At 32.0% G+C, this 23,229-nt stretch overlaps 2 long non-coding RNA genes across 2 annotated transcripts; both read right to left on the bottom strand.

The window, feature by feature from the left end:
- Positions 1-14,907: 14,907 nt before the first annotated feature.
- LOC114339737 (uncharacterized) lies at positions 14,908-18,896 on the bottom strand. Its single transcript, XR_003653965.2, has 2 exons — positions 18,623-18,896; positions 14,908-15,023 (listed from the first exon to the last, which is right to left on the bottom strand). It is a non-coding gene; the product is annotated as an uncharacterized LOC114339737 (long non-coding RNA).
- Positions 18,897-20,477: 1,581 nt separating this feature from the next.
- LOC126880462 (uncharacterized) lies at positions 20,478-20,765 on the bottom strand. The gene is made up of 2 exons (XR_007696596.1): positions 20,646-20,765; positions 20,478-20,583 (listed from the first exon to the last, which is right to left on the bottom strand). It is a non-coding gene; the product is annotated as an uncharacterized LOC126880462 (long non-coding RNA).
- Between the last annotated feature and the right edge of the window lie 2,464 nt (positions 20,766-23,229).

Genomic DNA, 23,229 nt, shown 5'->3' with positions numbered 1-23,229 from the left:
CTAAGTGAATCGATTCCTTCTGAACGAGCCTAAGTGCTATTTCGGCCATTTTATGTTTAATATGCGAAATTGATTATTGGCCCAAATCCTAGCGTTTGGTGCAGAAAAGAACTAAGTTCAAATATTTCTTACTTGCATTTATGGGTAAGAAAATAATGGTTTAGTGCAGAAAGGACCTAAGAAAACTAACTTAGCCCCTTTAACACTAGAAAGTCGGTAGGGCCAATTTGGCCCCTGTTGCAATTTGAAGTTTTTGTAGTTTTTTTATTTGAGGCAATAATTATTTAAAATTATATGACTTTTAATATTGTGATACAAAGACTTATTTAACACAAAAAAATATTGTTTTCTAAATTTATTAAATGGTTTTTCTCACAAATTTACCATAGAAGTCTAAAGGGGCCAAATTGGCCCTGTGTAAGTTATTATCGTTTTCTGGGAAAGTCGACGAGCCTTTCTTTCAAATTCCTGTCGGATGGGTAAAATTATATTTATGTATGTTTATTGTAAATATGTAAATTGTTACCATTATACTGGTACTGATCATCTACGTAATAAAGATAAAATTGTTGGTGAACACAAGTGAACACAAAGATACAATTGTGGGTTTAAAGCAGGGGTCACCAATTAGTTTCACTGAGGGTCCATTTAGAAAACCTATGACACTTCCGGGGTCCGGAATCATGCTGCCTGTGTCTGACTGTTCTGATTCGGTTTGTTTGTGGATTTTTGTTAAAAAATATCCACTATAAAAAAACCAGAAGAGTGCAGGGCGAAATTTTTGGGCAGAAAGTGTTTAATATTTTTTTTTAACAAATCCTCCCAAAAACTCCCGCTTCGCGTCGTTCGGCAAACTGCAGTCGCGTGCGGAAAAGAATGACTTTCTGCATTTGTTAGGAAAATAACTATTTTCCGATTTCGTTTTAAACTGTAAAAAATAGTACATTGTTTACCGGGTAGGAAAAGCTTAACATTCCTGGACGACTGTGAAGATTGCTAAGTCGAGGCGCAAGCCGAGACTTAGCAACACAGAGTCCAGGAATGTGGCTTTTCCTACGAGGTAAACATACTATTTTTCCGCAAATCGTTTAAAATTCGACAGATATTGATTGATTTAGAAAAAACGCGATAATTTTATTCCCAAATAAATGGTGCTTTGAAATTCCTAATAAAATTACTTGGGTTACTATGGAAACGTATTGAGGTTGAATTGTCAAACTTGACGCTTATAAATTTAATTGCTGGTGTTCTCGAAAGTAAAATGATAAGTGATGATGAAATTTACATTCCTGGGGCTCCTCCAGAGCTGGTTGAGGCAGTGAATACTGCTTCATTAGAATTATTGCCAAAGAAATCAAGAGAAAAGTACGAAAATACATACAGACGTTTTATGGATTATCGCATGAGTAAAAATACGAGTTCTTTCTCAGAAAATGTTGTAATGGCATACTTCCTAGACCTTTGTTTAAAGATGAAATCTTCAACATTATGGGCCAATTATTCAATGCTGAAGTCAACCCTTGCACTTAAACACAATGTAGATATATCTACATACTCAAAACTTCGTTCTTCATTGAAACGGCAAGCTCAAGGTTATAGGGCAAAGAAATCTAAGATTTTAACGAAGGAAGAAATTGAAAAATTTATCCAGGAAGCTCCAGATAAAGAAAATTTAATGATTAAGGTAATTTACAAGGTTTTAATAGCAATGTGTTTTCTATCATTTATGTAGAACACTAACAACTGTACGGAAATATCATTTCCTTACAGTAAGGAAATGACATTTCCTTACAGTAAGGAAGTCCTGACTTTTTCTTCAAGAAATTTTGACAGGAATGTCAAAATTTCCTGGCGATTTGCGGAAAAATGTTTTATTTCCATGTTTTATACCATATTATTACTTTAATTTTGGTTAAATATTTTTGTGGCTGTTTTTCACAACAAAATTGCTATATTAGAGGATTATAAATAAAAACCTAAAATTTGTTTTATAAAATGTATATTTCTGAAAAGACCGAAGTTAATTTTTTGAAAAATCTGTGCAATAAAGAAAATGCAAAATTCTAGATTGATTTGATTAACAAACACACCTTTAAACGAACCATACTACTGAAAAAAATAATAAGAATTTTAAAAAATCAAGAGGTTAAAAAATAAACAATATTTTTCCTCTTTTTCTCAAAACTTCCTAATATCACTTAGTCCTTTTAAGAAATAATTGATTCAAATGATTTTAAAGTGGAGGCTCGTGTTTGGTGTCATTCGATAAATTTTTAAAAATTATTAAAAACGTATTTTTTAGTTTTTCGATCCGATGTTCATACTACTATCATAGAGAATTCAACCATTCCCCTAATTTTCCTACTTTTGGGACACCCTATACAGGGTGTTTCATTGGGAAAGTAACATACGTTAACTGTAGAACGAGGACACTTAGGTGATCTCAAAAATACCATACTTAATGGATCTTACTCCATTAATAACAAAGATACTGGGTGTTTTATCTATTTTGCCATTTCCTTAATTGGTTCATAACTTTTTAACCACACTGTATATTTATTTTATATCTGGCACGCAAATATCATTTGAGGTGTACAATAATAGTACATTGTTTACCGGGTAGGAAAAGCTTAACATTCCTGGACGACTGTGAAGATTGCTAAGTCGAGGCGCAAGCCGAGACTTAGCAACACAGAGTCCAGGAATGTGGCTTTTCCTACAAGGTAAACATACTATTTTTCCGCAAATCGTTTAAAATTCGACAGATATTGATTGATTTAAAAAAAACGCGATAATTTTATTCCCAAATAAATGGTGCTTTGAAATTCCTAATAAAATTACTTGGGTTACTATGGAAACGTATTGAGGTTGAATTGTCAAACTTGACGCTTATAAATTTAACACTAACAACTGTACGAAAATATCATTTCCTTACAGTAAGGAAATGACATTTCCTTACAGTAAGGAAGTCCTGACTTTTTCTTCAAGAAATTTTGACAGGAATGTCAAAATTTCCTGGCGGTTTGCGGAAAATTAATTTATTTACAATTGTAAAAAAAAACAGATGCGGATTAAAACATATTGGAAAAATATTCCGACCTCAAAACAACACCCTGTACATTAATTTTTTTAAAATGGATTTTTCAGTTGAAAAGAGGATGAAAACTAAATTTAGTGGTATAATTTGAATTTTCGGCAAAATGATTTTTCTGGTGAAATTTTGAATTTGAATTCGGAAAATAAGTGAATTGCGACAGCTCTAAGTAGAAAAAAATTGAAATACAGCTTACAACTTGTCAACCTCACTGTATATTGATTTTATATTTAACACGCGAATATTCTTTTAGGTATCCAATCAATTAATTTATTTACAATTATAAAAAATCCAGGTCCGGTTTAAAAAATATTGTGTAAATATTCCGACCCAAAAAACACCTTGTATATAAATTTTCTTTAAAATGGATTTCGCATTTCAAAAGAGGATAAAAAACAAAATTAGTGGTATACTTTGAATTTTCGACAAAATGATTTTTCTGGTAAAATTTTGAATTTGAATTCTGAAATTATGTCAATTGCGGAAGCGCTTGTAGAAAAAATTAAAATGCGACTTAATTTTAATTAATACCATTATTTAATTTAAATTGGTAAAATGTTAATATTTTAGTGTTTTTTTGTTATGTGTGAAAGATAGTTTTTGGCGAATATTCATCTTTAAATAATGAATAAATAATAAAGGGTCAATAAAGAATACATCACTTTAATCAACAAAATAGCTAAAAATTATAACAAAACAGCGAAAATCTGCAGCATAATCACTATTCAAAACTAAAGTACTTATTCAAAATTACCACCGCCAAAAATTTTTTTATACGTAGGTACGGTAAATTTTTGTAGTTAGGTACCTAGCGTCATGTGTACTGTGTACTATGTGTGTTGAGTAAGTGTCTTGTTACATTGCAAAGTCGACGTCATTGTCTTTGCAAAGAGACGCTAATTGTATCCGAACATCTGCGGTTCCTCCGTAATGGCATTAATTAAAGTTAGGTCATGTTTTAATTTATTTTACTTTGGGCTTCGCAATTCACATAATTTCAGAATTCAAATTCAAATTTTTACCAGAAAAATCATTTTGCCGAAAATTCAAAGTATACCACTAATTTCATTTTTCATACTCTTTTCAAACGCAAAATCCATTTAAAAAAAAAATATACAAGGTGTTTTTTGGGTTGGAACTTTTATACAATATTTTTTAATCCGGACCTGGAGTTTTTATAATTGTAATTAAATTAATTGACTGGACACCTAAAATGATATTTGCGTGTTAAATATAAAATCAATATACAGTGTGGTTGACAAGTTGTAAGCTGTATTTAAATTTTTTTCTACTTAGAGCTCTCGCAATTCACTTAATTTCAGAATTCAAATTCCAAATTTCACCAGAAAAATCATTTTGCCGAAAATTCAAAGTATACCAGTGAATTAAGTTTTTTATCCTCTTTTCAACTGAAAAATCCATTTTAAAAAAATTTAAAGTACAGGGTGTTGTTTTGGGGTCGGAAAATTTTTCAAATATTTTTTAAGCCGGACCTGGATTTTTTACAATTGTAAATAAATTAATTTATTGTACGCCTTAAATGATATTTGCGTGCCAAATATAAAATAAATATACAGTGTGGTCAAAAAGTTATGGACCAATTAAGAAAATGGCAAAATAGATAAAACACCCAATATCTTTGTTATTAATGGAGTAAGACCCATTAAGTGTGGTATTTTTGAGACCGCCTTTGTATCCTCTTTCTACAGTTAACGTATGTTACTTTACCAATGAAACACCCTGTATACAGAATAAATTTTATTAATCTGTATTATCTAATATCATAAAATAAGAAAAATATAATAACAACAGTATTATACTTCATAATTCCTCGGTTCAGTCCTTAATTGCCCCTTTGTATATTTACGACCCTTCGAAACATTCTTTCACAAGGAAATCTTTGTTTTCAGATATAAATGATTTTTCCAAAAGTACGCCTGGAGGCCTTTAACCAATTTCCACTGTCATGTCCGACGCTGGCTCTATTCAAAATGAAGTTTCGGAACTTTGAAAATTTTCAGGTTTTATGTTTCGTCTTCAGTAAACTTTGTTAATGTCTCATCAGGTATTCTTTTATAACAATGTTGTTTTGAATTAAATCAGACCGGGTCCTTGTTATATTTTAACAGCTTTTCTAAGTTGTCATTCCGTGCATGCCCTCAGTTCTGCCCATTAAAATGTTTATTTCCCCCAGGAAAGTTATTTATATTTTCACAAGGTTTTTACTACGAGTTGTGTCACTCTCCTACACCTAATATTTAAGTGGCAAATTGTATGAATGCTTTAAACTTTTTTTATCTTATTTTATAACTTTGAAAAGCGAGTATTAATTATTTCTTTTCCGAGTGTTTTAACAAGGCCCTTCAAGTTTTGGACGTTTGGTAATAAGAGAAATTTGAGTTAAACGGAGATCTTTTCGATGTGATGTAAATGCGTTAAAAAAATTTAAGCAACTGAATTAGATATTAGTTAAAAAGGATACTTCACTCCTTTCGAAGTATTGTAATTACTAAATGGTTTAGATAAATGATTTGAGGTAGATGGATTACATATTGCGGTTGATGCCTTGTTGTCATGAGAATGATGTTTCAAATGGAAGTTACTAGCATCGTCTATCGATATTCTTAAGAATTTGAGATGTGGCTATATCGGAGAATTCTTAGAATCCCGTGGACTGACCGGGTCACAATTGAGCAGGTCCTTAGAAGAATGGGAAAGAACTGAGGGGTACTAGCCACAATCAAATCTCGAAAGTTGAAATACTTTGGACAACATTATGCGAAGTGAATCCAGATATGCCCTCCTACAAGCCATCCTGCAAGGAAAAATATTTGGAAAGCGAGGTCCAGGAAGAAGAAGAACATCCTGGTTAAAGAACCTCTGCACCTGGTTCAACACAACATCTGCGCAACTTTTCCGCGTTGTTGCAGTTTAAACAACGATTGCCATGACAATCGCCAACATTCGTCACGGATAGGCACATCAAGAAAAAAAAATAAGATCGGTATTTTGGAATCGTGAATGAATTCGGCCAATAAGAAAGTGTTATCATCTTTTAACTATTTGACAGTTTTTAACTTTTGATAAGATATGACTAAAGACCGGATTATATGTTCCTGTTTTGACTGAAATATGTGGATATATATGTCTGAAATATGAGTAAAATATGTTGAAAATATTTCCTGAAAGTTTAAAATATGTTCCAAATATGTGGAATATGTAAAAAACATTTTAAAGTAACAAGAAAATGTGCATTAAAAAATGTATAAAAGTTTTATTAAATAACGGTAAGTACATATATTGACAAAATTAACCTAAATATACGAATGTATTACTTACGTTTCTACATTTTATTCCTTCTTATAAAAACAATTCACAATCAAATGTTTTTAAATATTTTCAATAGTAAAATTATGTCGCCTATCCGTTAGTAGTAATTTGTATGTTGAAAATTTTTGTTCAACATCAACTGATGTGATTGGTGCAAACATTAACAATCTCCGCATTTAAATTGGTATTGACATCAAAATCGCCACAAATAATTTGGTTTGCTTCCTGTAATAATAATTTTAAATCACTATTTTTCTGTAAAGTTTCAATCCATTTTTTATTTATTGATTGTTCAATTTTTCCAGAAACTTCTTCAGCGTTTTCCTTAAATTTCTGAATTAAATTAAGGGACTCTTGTAGTAGTGGAAACGATTCAGTTTCAAGATTGAGGATGGTTTTATAAACAAATTCATAATTCGATTTAATAAAACAAAGCTCATTGTGCAGTGATCTGTTTTCTAAACTTGATTTGCATTTTGAAATCGCACCAATATTTGTTTCTTCAAAACATAGAATTAGTTCTTTTATAGGGAGAAAATGTTCCGCATAAAAACAGGCAGCTTTTAAATATGTTCCCTAACTTGTGATTATAGGCTCCGGTGGCAAAGGAGTATTTGGTAATTTTTCTTTATATATCTGAATCCTTAAAGGCGATTTTACAAATATTTTCTTCACGTTGCTAATTAAACTATTAAATGTAGGAAATGAATTTCGAATTTCTCCCGCCACTCTGTCTAAACCATGCACCAAACACGTCACATGAATTAAATTGGGATATAAAACTTTTAGTTGTTGGCCAGATTTGACCATGTATGACGCAGCATCGGAAACCATAAGCAAGATTTTGTTAGCTGGAACAATGTCGGGAAGGAAAAAGTTCATGAATGCATCATTTATAAACCTAACCATTGTTACATGGTTAACTGTGTCAAGCTGTTTACAGCCAAAAATATGTCAAAATATGCCAAAATATGTTAAAAATATGTCAAAATATGTTAAAAATATGCCAAAATATGTCAAACGGTCGAAAATATGTTAAAAAACCGAAAATATTCTAAATATGTCAAATTAAATTAGTGTCAAACGCCTTTAATTATCATAATTCGTCCACATCCTGAAGCGTTTGATTGTATCTTTGATGGTTATCGATATGCAAAAAACATATAATCCGGTCTTTAGATATGACAATATCTTTTAACACTAAAATGTCTGGCTTAGCATACCTACCTAGAAAGCCGGAAGGAATCATTTTGGCCCCACGTTCTTTAATCAATTAAAACTCAGTTTAAAGAAATTAAATCAACTCTAGACGGTAGAATCTAATTTTATTTTTTACTTTTATTGTTTAACACATTCGCTGCCCATCAAAAACATTCGAAACACCATACAATTTGCAGTTTTTGATATTTGCACATATTGCCTTGTTACAACCGTGGCAATGATTTGAAGTATGATTTCCTTTACAAAATATTTTCAACTGATATTTTTTTCTCAAACTAAAAGGGAAGTTCCCTAAAAAAATTTCGATATTTTTTTCGTTTTTGGATAGTAACAGTGATAATTTTTGGTAGACCTGGTGTTGCTAGACGTAGTTCCAGATTTCGGGAGACAAGGTATGGGGCCCATAATTCTTCACACAGCCGAAGAATAAACTTACGGAAACTGAGTCTACTTCCAGTTATTTCTTTATAAATAATCCATGCATTTAATGCTTCCAAGTCAAGAGTATGATAAAACACGTACAAAGGCCATCGTCTTGAAGTTGCTTTTGTAGTATAAAGACGCGTCATTTGGTCCTCTACACCAACAATTGCATCTTTGTGTTCACTTGTGTTCGCCAACAATTGTATCTTTATTACGTAGATGATCAGTACCAGTATAACAATAAACCTATATAACAATAAACATACATAAATATAATTTTACCCATTCGACAGGAATTTGAAAGAAAGGATCGTCGAATTTACCAGAAAACGATAATAACTTACACGGGGCCAATTTGGCCCCTTTAGACTTCTATGGTAGATTTGTTAAAAAAGCCATTAAATAAATGTAGTAAACAATATTTTCTTGTTTTAAATAAGGCTTTGTATCAAAATATTAAAAGTCATACAATATGAAAATATTATTGCCTCAAATAAAAAAACTACAATTAATAACTTTAAATCGCAACAGGGGCCAAATTGGCCCCTCCGGCTTTCTCTTTTTAAGTATAGTAAGGTATTTTTACGGATAGTTCTTAATTTTGTGGCTTCGGATGTTTCTCGGGAAAGACGATTAAAAAGGGAAAGCATTTGAGGTACAAGGAAGACTATAGGTTCGGTACGTTTCTGTTTACGGCCTTTATATGATCCCAAAGATCTTTGTCTGGAGATAGAAAAGTTGATTAGAAAACTTGAATAAGTCAATCCCAAGAAGTTAATCATATTGGAAGGTAAAGTACAGGACAAAAGATCAGTAGAAAAACACCAGAACTCGTGGCTGCTGAAGGACCCGAGAAAAATTTCTCGTGCAGCAGTTTCCACAGCTACAGATGCCATTTGGATCGCCAACCTTTGAAATGAGATGTCGCAATAAGAAGAAGAAGAAGTTAATGAGATCTTACTACTACTATACTTAGCCGAGTTAACACGTTGACGGACAATGCGTCAAATGTATAAGCAAGTGTTGTGACACTATATGTATTTTGCATAGTAGAATAGGGAAAAATACAACGTTTACAGACATTGTGTCACATTCCATCAATGGAAATTAGACGTCTATAGACGTTCTGTCCGTCAGCGTGTTAACTAAAATATCTTTCGGATCTTCACTTGACTCAGCTAATTCACTAACTCTTTCAATAAAATCAAAAATGGTGGTCGGTGGGCCGCGACTAAATTTACCATTCCATTTAAATAGTGGGTATTTCGAAGCTCTAACATTAGGGGCGGAAACATAATGACCTGTTAAGAAATAAAGACCCTCTCGACACAAATCGATCAGTTTATCAATAATCTCCTGTTCCAATAGTAAAACGTAGCCTTAGATTCGTTACGAAAAAACTAGGTTCTTGAATGATCTCAGTTTTGCACATGGACATATTTATTTCCCCCATATACTAGGAAAGTTATTTATATTTTCACAAGGTTTTTACTACCAGTTGTGTCACTTTCCTACACCTAATATTAAGTGGCAAATTGTATGAATGCTTTAAACTTTTTTCATCTTATTTTATAATTTTGAAAAGCGAGTTTTAATTATTTCTTTTTCGAGTGTTTTAACAAGACCCTTCAAGTTTTGGACGTTTGGTAATAAAGGTGATTTTCAGATTATAAAATATTTGAGTTAGACGGAGATCTTTTCGGTGTTATATGTAAATGCGTAAATAAAATTTTAAAATATGAAGTTTTCTTAAGCAACTGAATTAGATATTGGATAAAAAGGATATTTTCGACAAATTGATTAAATCAAATATTTCATTTGTATTAAAAGGTAGCAGAGTAAAGCAGAGAATTTCATTTATATCAAAATTGTCAGATATATATTATTTGAAAAACATCTCGTTCTTAATTTTCTGTATAAATTGCTCAGTAAAATAGCAGTAAACTAATAGATTATTAGACAGGGTGTCCAGAAACTCTTCCGACAAACGAAGAGCGGAGACTGCTCAGATAATTTTAAGATAATTTAACCCAATTCACCCAGTCCGAAAATGTTTTCTAAGGGATCTAGGACTCTGAAGATGGCGGCTTGTAATTAGTTTTTTTAATAACTCCAGAACGCTTCTGTTTAGAAAAACAAAAACTGGTACACGTATTTTTCGTCTAGAGATAAATCGACTCCATATATTGCGAATTTCTAGTAGCGGTCATAGGCGTCCCTTTTGGGTAGGGCAAAGGTTATTTTATCGCATATTTTTTTTATCTATTTTTAGGCATTTTTGATACTAGATAATTAAATTGTGGTGTATTCTAGTACTAAAAATTACTTTTGGTAACGGTATTTTATACCAACTTAAAGCATGAGTAGCTTGTAGTACTAGAATACCTCATAATTTTATGATCTAGTGTTAAAAATGCTTAAAAATTAAAGACAAAACATTTATGCGATAAAATAACCGTTGACCTACCCAAAACGGATGCCTATGACCGGTACTAGAAATTCACCATTAATGAAATCGATTTATATCTGGGAGATAAATAAATGTATTAGTTTTCCTTTCTCTAAAGTTTTTAACTTTTTTTTTTAATTCAAGAAATTAAACATTTTCAAATCGATTTTTCTAATAAACGGTGTATCCTACCGACTTATACCAAGAGTACCTATTAGTGCTAGAATACCCCAGTCTTCAAAATGCTTAAAAGTTTTTTTCCTGAAAAATGGCTTTGGCAGAGCCAATTAGCCAGATATGTTTGTGATTGATTGCAGATTCATAATCATAAATTTCTTAATTCATAACGTAAGTATTACAATATTATTTTTATGATAAATAGGTATTTATATTGTGTTGCCTTTATTTATTTTGTTTTTTTAATTATTTTACTGTTTTGTTATTATACATTTTAATTTGTGGTAAACAATTTTTTTTACTTCTTTTTTTTTTGTTATTTTTCTTTTCTTTTTTTTTTGTTTCTATTTTTTTTTATTTATTTATTTTTTGTTAATATTATTTTATATTCTTCTTTTTTATATATTTTTTCTTTTTAATTTTTTCAAACCATATTAACAAATTATGCCTAGCTAGTAAATATTACGTTTACAACTTGTATTTACATAATTTAACATGTTTATAAATGAGATCAAGAATTTCCATATCATTTGTAAATATTAAAGTATTAGGGTTTATTGGGAAACAACATTTTAAATTTCCCCGTCTGTGGCTCAGTGGTAAGAGCGCCTACCTTTGGATCGAAAGGTCCAAATGGTCGTGAGTTCGAATCTCACCAGAGTCAGAGATTTTTCGTTTATTATAAATTAATAAATGAAAATAGTTTCTGTCCTTGTGGGATCGGTACTCACCGGAGGGATCACAGACGTTCGGATACAATTAGCGTCTCCTTGCAAAGACAATGACGTCGACTTTGCAAAGTAACAAGACACTTACTCAACACACACAACTGCAAAAACTCACCGTACCTACCATGCTAATGGCCATTAGTTGTCGAGGCATTAGCTAAATAATAATAATAACATTTTAAATTTTTTAATTCCTTATATCAGTCGCGGAAATAAAACTGAAAAAATGGCAAAACCTCGCAATTTTTTCGTCCCGCATCGATTTGTACAAAAATTTGGGATTAGGCTCATTTCACCCTCTAATTAATTTTCTATATTCAGCCGTTTTACGCTTTTGGTTTATTAAGGGTGAAAACTACACAAAATTGTAAAAAATTATAAAATAATATTATAAATTTTAATAGTGTCAACAATTAGTTACATAATGATTGTTTTATGTTTTAAGATATAATATGATAATATTTCAACCCTTACAGCCATCCCTGTTGGAGCTATATATAAAAAATTGACTTATCTTAAAAGCATAATTTCGGCTTGCACCGATTTACATAAAAATTTGGGATTAGGATCACCTAACCCTGTAGTACTTCATATTCTATATCATGCTCAAGGGCGTTGATAATTTTTAGGGGTGTAAACTACCCCTTATTTTCAAAAATTATATAAAAATATTATAAATTTTAATATGGGTAAAATTTGGTTTTGATTGGTTAAATGATGATTGGTTTATGCTAAAGGATATAATACCATAATATTTCAACCCTTAAAAACCACCCTTAATAAAATTGCAATTTTTGTAAATAGATAATTTAATAGATCTCTATACAGAAAAAAAAGTAGAATTAAAGAATTACAAAAACATTTATTTACACAAAAATACTAATTTACAAATATGTACAAATACAAATAGTTCTTTAGTCATCTTCCAGTATTCGAACCGGTTCTGTGGTATTATACCTATACATTGAAAATGTTATATAAGCGGACTATTCAAATTTTTCGAAAACAAAAATCCGTTTTATAAACATAGCTCATTCATTTTTGGCGATAAAATTTTTTTCAAAAACGATTTTGTAGGATTTTTGAAGAGCTATAAAACTATGTAAATTAAATTCCATAAGATCCCTTAGTTTTTAATTGGGGTGAGTTTAAAAGGCTCGAATTAAGGGGTGTTTGCTCGTAAGAGGATTTAACCAGTTATATCTTGCTAACTATTCACTGTAATGAAAATGTGTGCACAAGAAAATTTTAGTTATAAAAAAGCTACCATGTAGTAGTCTATCATTTTTTCGTATCTCCAGTAGTTTCGGAGACATTTTGAAGAAAATGTAAAAAATACGAAATTGTCAAAAATCCATTTTTTTAAACTCCAATGTTTCTAAACTTAGGCCTTCTAGATAGGGTAAACTTTTTGGGTGTATTTATAATGCAAATATAAATGGAATTATAGAAAGGTGAAGACCAATTTTTAATTAGGAGGGTAGTTAAGGGGTTGTTTTTACTAATTTCTTCGTAGAGAATAGCAGGTACTGATATTTTTTAATCATAAGCCGCTCAATTTTTATGCTAAAAACTTTTTATTATTTTTTTAAAAGACCTAATTGAACACTTGAAAAAAGATTATGTAAGCTTTCCTCGAAAAATGCAAAGTTTTCCCATTATTTGGGTTTGAATATTTCAAATTATAAATTTGACGAAAAAAGATAACTTTTAACATGCCGTATCTCAGTTCGTAGTGGTCGTTAAAATATTATAGAAAAAGAATTTGATTTGTGATACTAAAATATACAATTTTTGTATCTACAGTTTTTTTAAATAAATTCATATTTTTCGAGTTATTCTCAAAAAACACTCAAAAAAGGTGGATTTTTTCGTTGAAAATCTGTTACTTTCAACCGCGGAAAACTCAAAAATATTAGTTTTACGAAGAAAATGTAAAAAACTTCTTTTTTAGAATTACTTTTTACATCCATTTACATGGATAAAATGTAATAAAAAATTCCCACCCCCAAGATGGGGTGGCAACCACCCCCAAGGTTTTAGTGTACAGCGGCATGATATAGAAAATGATCTCTGGACTATTCCCTACCTTCTGTGACATGCTGGACGAAAAAATTGCGAGCCAAAATGATTCATTTGCTGGACTATATAGGTCGTTTATATTATTTATGTGTAAATGACATTCTAATTAATTATGACATGACATGTGTTAGATCTCTGATTTTGCCACAAGTACAATAATTGGGAGTATCTGACAAGCCGATTCTATGTATGCAAGATGGCGTAAGAGCATTATTTGCTCTCAGCCGATTAATAGTTTTTATAAAATGTATATTATATTCTCTGTAAAACCATCTTCGTGAGGATATCCTAGGGTTACAATAAGCAATATTGAGCCAGTATTACATTCTCTGTAATACAATTGCTAATTATTTTTAAGTTTTTTTCTGCTAAAAGTATCAATATCTGAAGCTGGAATTAAATTTTTGTTTATTTTTCCTCCGATCATATTATTATAAGCTGATTTAGCAAAATTGTCAACTATTTCATTGCCTTTTATTTCCGAATGACCCTTAATCCAAGCAATTGTTACATTTACTCCTAATTGTATAGTTTCAAACAGAGTTTTAAGAATACTCAGTTCAATGTGGTTTATGTGTTTGACTGTTTGAATGTTACTAAAAAATCTGTCCACCACGCTTTTACTGTCAGTAAATATAACATAATTGCTAGTTGGATTCAGTAGTACATACTGTAGAGCAAACATTACTGCTACCTAACAATAAAACACTGAAAACCTTTTTTTCGATACTTCCACAAAATTTATTACAACTATGTGACTACAGAAGTTTCGGCAGAGTGCCTTACTGCTATCATTTCTGCTGTGTATATTGAGCATTCAATGGGTAAGCTATACTAATCATGGTAATTTTTATTTTCTTGGAACACTGCACAGTCCGTCCCATTTGCGTCTTTTGACCCATTGGTAAATATGTACTGAAAATATGACCATTTTTCTCTTAGTATATCAAACATATTTGGCGGTAAATGTGAATTTAAATAACATGTTTTAACCTTGTTAGAAAATAATGTTTTTGTCATTTCACTCAGTAAGGCGGAATTTTGGTTTTCATAGATAATTGCATTGTACTTTACCATACTTAGATAACTTTCTACCAAAGGTATAGATTTTTTAGTTCTCCAGTAACTATGAGTAAGGTCTAAAACTGATAGATCATGTAGGTCTTGAAGGTATGTAATAACATTTTTTTGGACAGAATTCTGGTTGCAAATTTATCACTAAGAAATTGGCGGCGTAAATGCTATGGATCTTCCGCTGCTTCATTTTCCATTATTTGGACTAATACAATTTTAAAGAAGGCCAGTTCACAGCAAGTGGCATTAGACAAATTATCCACTATTCAATATTGCAATATACATAATATTTTACCATTAAGTTTTATTAAACAAATCAAATTCTAAAATACGACAAATAAAATTAATTATTTTATTATTTTACATTACAGGATATTCGGAAACGTATAAGTGTTTATTATTATTTACATTTTTTGTATAACTCAGTTTTGAGTTATGAGGAGACCTAAAACAAAGAAAGAAATACATTAAAATAATAATACAAAATACAATTTTAATTTACAACAAACTAATGACATGTTAATTGGCAATTAACCACAATTTCTTGTTACAATATGTTTATTTTGAGGTTTCTATTTCTGAAGTATAAGTAGTATGTGGAGTATGGCAAGGCAGTGATTTTATTTGGTATTTCCACTATAATATGTAGACTTCGAAAAAATTTTGAGGAAGTCTTTAGTTGAGAGAAAGGACCGGCGGAGAGATACATACGAATATTAATTACACTGACAATAGAGCCATTCTCGTAAAGAATTTAGAAGCCTTTCACACATTTGTAAATCTGGTCAATGGAGCAAGTTGCCGAAGGAAAAGTGGCCAAAAGAGCCTTATTTTTAAGTTATTTCTAAAATTTCTCTGGCACGTTATACAAAAATAATAATTAAAAACACAAACATTAAAAGGTAAATATCTGAATTATCTTATAGAAGGTGGTTAACAAAACTTAAGGAATAATAATTGAAGACCTAAGTGGAAGAAGGGGGTATGTCACATTTTCTAAAATTTTGAGTTTCTTAGTGAATGAAGGCGGTATGTAACTTCACTATTATATGACATTAATACTGTCTCTCTAAAGAGCTTAATAAGAGATATTCTAGTGGATGAAGGTGGTACGTAACATGTAAAATACGATTCTTAAATGGAAGAAGGAGGTATGAAAATTTTTCGGTTTTTTCAGGTTTAAATTGTTTATAATTCGAAAATGATTAACTTTGGAGAAAAATTACAAAAGTCTGTTTTTGTTTCCAATGATCAAAAGAACCTAAAAATAATGTCTACCTGGGCCGAAAAAAATAATTTTTATAATTTGTTTACAACTTTTTATTAAATAAATGTAGCAATAACTTCGAAATAATGGCATTTATGTATAGGGAATATAACACGAAAAATAATTAGCATTTCTTAAGGACTTCAAAACGCAAAAAATATACAGGCTGTTCCATTTGAAATAAGAAAGTTCATTAGATTTCTAGAAAAACGGATGATCTGAGAACAATATAATTACCACTATAGTATTGTCCGCATTAGAAAACCCTTATCGACCAAAATCCATAAAAAAACGTGCAAGCCGTTTCCGAGCTAATTGAGGCTTTTAATATATAAGACTCGCTCTGTATAATGTACTCCATTTAATAATACAAGGCCAGGTAGACGGAAGAAATAGGGCCAGGTCGAAGAAGGCCGTAATGTGTTAGAAACCTGTGAAAATGGTTTAACAGATCCTCTGCATCCCTTTTTCGAACTGCCATCAACAAAATTACTATAGCCAATTTAATAGCCAACGCTAGATAATCGAGTACGGCACATAAAAAAGAAGATTTTTTTTGTTCAATTACATAAATTTCTGTAAAACTGATTATAGAGTATTATTTCATGCAACATACCCCCTTCTCATCCATTCATATAAAGGATAGTTATACAAACTAAAATTAATGGAAGAAGGCGGTATGTACAGTTTTTATTAATTTTTAGAAAAAATACTAAAAATAAAAACAAATTATCAACATTATAAAATATGTAAAGGAATGCTTATAGCAATACAAATAAAGCCAATTAACACAAACAATATTTTCATAATAAAAGTAGACGAATAAAAATTTTAACTGCCCATATTATCACAAAAGGTAGGCTTTGTAACATACACCCTTCTTCTACTTAGGTCTTCAATTGTTTCTAATAACGGCATACATAATACATAAAACGATCTATTTAAGAAATTTGATAAATTTTGAAGTTCGCGTTTTGAACCACATTTAATAAATATTATTCCATCCACAAAATGTTAAAGTTTCCATAATACAGAAAACATTAAAAAAACTACACCAAAAAAATGTTCGCAGTATTATTATTTACAAAGGTACAGTGTGTCAAATCGGTACTGTTTTAAAATAAAATTGGTCATATATCGTAAGGTAGCTTTTCCTTTTATCGAGAGAACCCTCGAGAATCGTTTTATTGAAATCCATAGTAACACACTGCACCACTAATGAACTTTTTAGGTCAGCTGTAAACAAAGTCAGGGTAGCCTTGATGATTTCCAATCTCCGATAGGAGTGGCACAAGAAGAGGAAAATAGTAACACACAGAGGAACACAGTATATTTAAAACAAGGAAGTTTTACTCCACTTTCGGTAAAGCCAGAAGATCTAAATAATAATAATAGTAATATAAATTAATTGGGCATAAAAACCTAGGACGTACTAAATCAAACACAAATTTAATATTTATATCCAGTTAACTCTCCATTAATTTATCGAAATTAAAATGTTCCAACATACATAATAATATGCTCTTTTATGGTATCATAGAGCAGCCTAATAAAAATATTCATTAGGTAGTGCGTGACGCACCCATTGGAACTGCATATAGCATATGTGAAAAAAGCAAAAACATTGGGTACTTTTACCATACAAACTACCGCCTTTTAATGTAGATGGTTGAGATTTCTACCAAAAAAATCTTGTTTTGCTCTATGCCCAATAAACTAGTTTAATATTTCCACCAATTCACTGCTATTTATTGCACATTTATATTTTTATTTTGAGTGAAATTTAATATGTAACAATGAATGAAAAATCAATTATTAAAAATAAAGTGAACTTTTCATTTGGTATTTTAAATAATATCGAATTTATACTATAAGCAACGAGCAAAAGTACGTGTTAGCGATCAACTGTCAGAGGAAATTAAAATCAGACGGGAAATGAGACAGGGATGCGTGCTGTCGCCAATTCTTTTTAATGCCTAGTCGTAAGAGATCTTGAAAAAAGCTCTTGAGCGTGAAACAGCTGGAATAAAGTTAAATGGAGTTCCCATTAACAACACTAGAGGTGCGGATGACGCTGTCATCTTAGCTGAAAATGTTGGCGATCTTCAGAGGCTGGCTGTCAGAATAGCGAACAAGGATACGGGCTAACAATGAACGTCAAGAAGACAAAGTTTATGAGAATATTGAAAATCTCTTCAAAAACGGATCCAATATCGAACGAGTCGACAAATAAGCATACATTGGAAAAATTGTTAACTCCAGAGGAGATTACTTAGACGAAATCAAAATCAGAATAGAAAAGGCTAGAGCACATTTAAAAAAATGAGAAAAGTGCTCCGCACAAGAGATTTGAAATTGAAGCTAAGAGTTAGGTTGGCTAGATCCTACGTTTTCTCGGCTTTGTTTTATGGAATGGAAGCTTGGACCTTGAATGCTGCATCAATGAAAAAACTAGAATCATTCGAGCTGTGGGTGTACAGAAGAATTCTGAAAATATCTCGGACATATTACAGATGGAGAGAGATAAAAATTGCTCCAATTGATTATGCAGATGCAGGGAAAGATTAACGGAAAAAGAAGCATAGGAAGACGCAGAATATCGTGGCTGCGCAACCCTGAGAGAATGATAAGGATGTACATCAATGAACTTTTTAGAGCAATCGCCTCTAAAGTCCGAATATTATTATGGTGAGTGCCGACCTCCGTCGCGAAGATGGCACTTAAAGAAGAAGAGGATTCTAAATAAGCACTAAGTTAAAAAAAAGGATTAAACTTACCCATTACGGCCAAATAATTCTTTTAAAAAAGTATATTAATAGAAATACAATTGCGAATATTCCAAAATAATAAATGCATGAATTTGCTTCTTCAGGCATATCTAACTGCTTTAATTTTGATGCATGTTATACATTAACAATTTTTAGACTAAAACGTCACAGGGACAGCTGTCCGTTTTGAAAATTTGATTACAGCTAATGCTTTTCGACACCCACGTCAAGATATGTTTTCGTAAAGACTTGTTCCACGCGAATAGCAACCCTCATGTCGTGTCGTTTTGAGAATGTCATTATAATGCCGCACACGAAAATTTACATATTTTTATCTTTATATCATTTAAGAAATTTTTATTTTACAATAACTTTCATATTTCTGTTTATTAAAATTTATTTATGAACATTTATTTAAATTATTTTATTTAATTATTATTTATAATGCAACAATTCTAACACTCTTCTCCTATTCTTCTTCTCCTCATTTTCTTTTGCTCTCTCACTCGTCTGATTGGGTTTCCGGTTCTTTCTTTACTCATTTTCCTCATTCTTTCCTATTAGCCCGGGAGGTAGTGTCAAATTCGACCGGAGCATTTTAGCATGGCTGATTTCTTTATATTTAGTTAGGTGTTCCAAAGTTTATTAACAAATGATGTGCCAGCTGGCCCAAAACCGGGGATTTTAGCCAAGAAAAGGTAAAATGTGAAACTTGATAGAAAAACGCTACAACTTATATGTCAAATATTTATCTCCGTGACTTACGTGTATAATAGCCAAGATTACCTATAGACAAGGCGAATACGGCGCGTTCGTTGGGAAAAATATTCCCATGAGATTTTTTGCATAATTACATTCGTGAGACATCCCAGAATAGGGTTCAAAAAGTCGCCCACGTGAAAAGTGGGCCAGATTTTTTTAAATCAAATTTGAAAAATCAAAATTTTTGGCCCGAACTATTTTTTTGTAGGTTTTCTGGTTTTCTCTAAAGTTGTTCGTTTTCGAGTTATAAGCAATTTAAAATTGAAAAAAAAAACGAAAAATGGCGATTTTCAAGGCTTAATAACTCGTTTAATTTGTCCGACGGACAATTTGTCGTACTCGGTCGTTTGAATATCCGTGATGTATCTATCCACTGGTTCGTTTTTCTTTTGCTTCCTGTTTCTGATTTGCTCCTCTAGCTGTAGTAAATATTCTCTGGGATAGAAAGCTTTCTTAAAATCTTTGATGAAGTCCGTCCATGAATCCCAATTTCTGTTGTTGTTTCGGTACCATAACAATGCATGGTCTCCTAACAATTCTGGTAATGCTTTTAGCAGATCTTGCTTATCGACCTCGTAAGCTAGGCTTAATTCGTCTATCCTTTCTATGAAGTCTACTGCCTCCGAATATTTCTTGTCGAAGTGTGTGTTTCACCTCCGTACTTGATTTAGCAAATCTGATTGCCTCATTTGTTTTGTCATTGTTAAGTCTTGTAATTGGTTTCTGATTAATGAAATTTGTTGGGTCAGTGTGTCAGTGCTTCGGCTTCCTTGGAAGTATTGATTTTTGGGATTGTTCCTGTCGCTTCCCCGCGATCCTCATAAAAGGTTCTGAGTCTTAACCTTAACTCGTCGACGGTTCCTTTGGAATCCAATCCGCACCTTTCGGCGTCGCGCTGTAAGTCCTCTTTGTAAAGACGATTTATCCATGACGTACCCATCGTGGCACCTGATACTGAGTCTGTGTCTTTATCTGTCGGCATTTTTGGTATTATCCGGGCGTCGAGTAACGACGTTTACTTGCGTATATTCTAATTTTTGCTCGGGCGCCAAATTTGTAACGTGGTAGTTCTTTCAGGACGACAGAATCAGTAAAACACAGGTTGAAAACAAAGCAAATCTATTAATTCTAAATTATGTACAATATAAGGCAAAATAATAATTTAATATTCTATTTCGTCCCAGCGAAGTCCTCCTCCGGATGGGCGTCTGTAACAGAAGAACAAAATTAACAGCGGTATTCAAATATATATTTATCGGGACTGGCTCACTACGCTTGCCTCCGTTGAATTACGAGTCGCAAATTACCTCACTTCGGTACACCTTGCGTCTCGTCTCGAGTTGGTCTGCCTAAGTGTACGAATCACCTCAAAACAGTGCACGTCGCGACTCAGGTCGGCGTGCCTCGCTCACTTCGCTTGGCTGGTTATGGAGGCCCAGAACGGTCGTTCAGGACTGACGGATCGTCGCTTGCGGTGCTCTTAAATATCAATCTGCCGGTGTTGGTTCGGAGAGGTGGAACTCGGTGGGGGCATCTGCACGAATTGAGAGAATCGCTCGGTTCCCAGTGTCGAGGCGTGTTCAGCATATCGGTATATCATTACAAAGTTATTATTATGAAAGTCAGAAAGCGACTAAATCAAAGTTTAATACCCCCCCCCCCCCTACAAGATCTAGAAGAAATTTTTGTCATTATTTTATTAATAAGCTGTTATTTTTAAGTCATAATATTGAGCGCCATGCACGTGGTACGCGGCCGTAAATGTGAGTGCAAGTAAGATGCACATTTGGACTGCCGGAGTGGCATCTCTCTCGCACTCAGCATTTACGGTCGGCTACCACGTGCATGGCGCTCAATATTATTACTTAAAAATAACAGCTTAGTAATAAAATAATGACAAAAATTTTTTGGGATCTTGTAGGGGGGGCATTAAACTTTGATTTAGTCACTTTCTGACTTTCATAATAATAACTTTTAAGCGAGTTATTAAGCCTTGAAAATCGTCATTTTACGTTTTTTCAATTTTAAATTGCTTATAACTCGAAAACGATCAACTTTAGAGAAAAATTATAGAAGAACTTTTTTATCCAGAATGGTCCAAAAAACCTACAAAAAATTACCGGGCCAAAAATATTGATTTTTGCAATTTGATTAAAAAAAAATTTTTTTTTAAAATTTGGCCCACTTTTCACGTGGGCGACTTCTTGCACCTTATTCTGGGATGTCTCACGAATGTAATTATGCAAAAAAATCTCATGGGAATATTTTTCCCAACGAACCCGCCGTTTTCGCCTTGTCTACTAGCTACTGGCTCTCACCCAGACGACTCGGTTTCAGATCCTGGCCCTGAAAATCTTTTTTGTTTTTAAAATTGGCATTTTGATTTGAAGAATATTTATTTTTTGATAATACCACGTTTTTACTATTTATACGACACAATATAAAAAAGTCTGTACCTATGTCTTTTATAGAATCGTAAGTCCGTCCGCTATAACTTTTCCCATGCGTTACGATTCATTTTCAAACAAATTAAGTCAAAACTTAAAGTGAAAGAACGTCGATGTGTTTATACATTTTGTATACTGTATACTATATACTACACACATCGGCGTACATTTCACTTTATGTTTTGACTTAATTTGGTTGAAAATAAATCGTGACAAATGGGAAAAGTTATAGCGGACGAACAATAGGTATGCATTTGATCATATTATTATGATTGACCTCCTTAATAAACAAAGTTGTTGTACATAATCCCCTAGAGCTTCCTTAGTTAGTACGACCAATCAAAATGAAAAAGGGGGTTGCCTCCTACCCCATTTTTTAGATTTTTTTGGACCATAATTTTTCACTTTTTTATCACCAACCCCTTATTAATCTAAATATTTCCTTATTCTCTATAATATATAAAAATGAATTTTTGTCTGTAAGCCCCTTATCGAATCATAAACTATGCATGATCATAATCTGATGACCTCAAGCAAAGTTGTTGTACCTACATGAACCTGGAAAGGTTTCTGAGTTAATACGACCAATCTACCGTCGGAAAAATGAAAGAATACCCATGAACGAACATATAAAACACGCTGTATTTTCCTGTCACCGTGTCACAAAGAAAATTGCCCAGCGCAAGTACATGTAATAATTATTACATGTACTTGCGCTGGCAAATTTTTTGTATGACACGGTGACAGGAAAATACAGCGTGTTTTACATGTTTGTTCAAGGGTATTCTTTCATTTTTCCTACTGTAAGTAATCATTATTTACGCAGACATCACAAAAACAATATTGTTTATCAGAAAAAAGAAAGCATATGCAATATTTTTGAGTATTCTTTGGCTTTCTGGTAATTTTTAGGTATTTAACTCTTAAACATTATTTTTTAGTTCTAAGGCGGTACGAAGTTTGCCGGGTCAGCTAGTTAATAATAAAAGAATATTCTTGAACTATGTAGTTTGGCAAAGATTAAAAAGTAAAAACTTTTAATTTATGAATTTTAGCTTGTACGAAAGAAGCGTCAGCTGAATATATATGATCAAATGCAAAGTTTACGATTCTATAAGAAACTATTTTGTCGTATAAATATAAAAACGTAATATTATCAAAAAATAATTATTTTTCAAATCAAAATGTCAATTTTAAAAATAAAAAAGATTTTCAGGGCCAGGATTTGAACCCGAGTCGTCTGGGTGAAAGCCAGTAGCTAGGTATTCTTGGCTATTTACCCCAGGCTGTGGGTGAAAAATAGGTCGATTTCAGGAAATAATTGAGGAATTTTTGAAACCTATCAGGTGTTGTAAAGGACGATGCCAGGAATAACTTCTACTAGAATGTAACCAAAAATATTTTGCG

The sequence above is a fragment of the Diabrotica virgifera genome, chromosome 2, assembly GCF_917563875.1.
Source record: "Diabrotica virgifera virgifera chromosome 2, PGI_DIABVI_V3a".
Taxonomy (NCBI): Eukaryota; Metazoa; Arthropoda; class Insecta; order Coleoptera; family Chrysomelidae; genus Diabrotica; species Diabrotica virgifera.
This window is presented reverse-complemented; position numbering and strand designations above follow the sequence as displayed.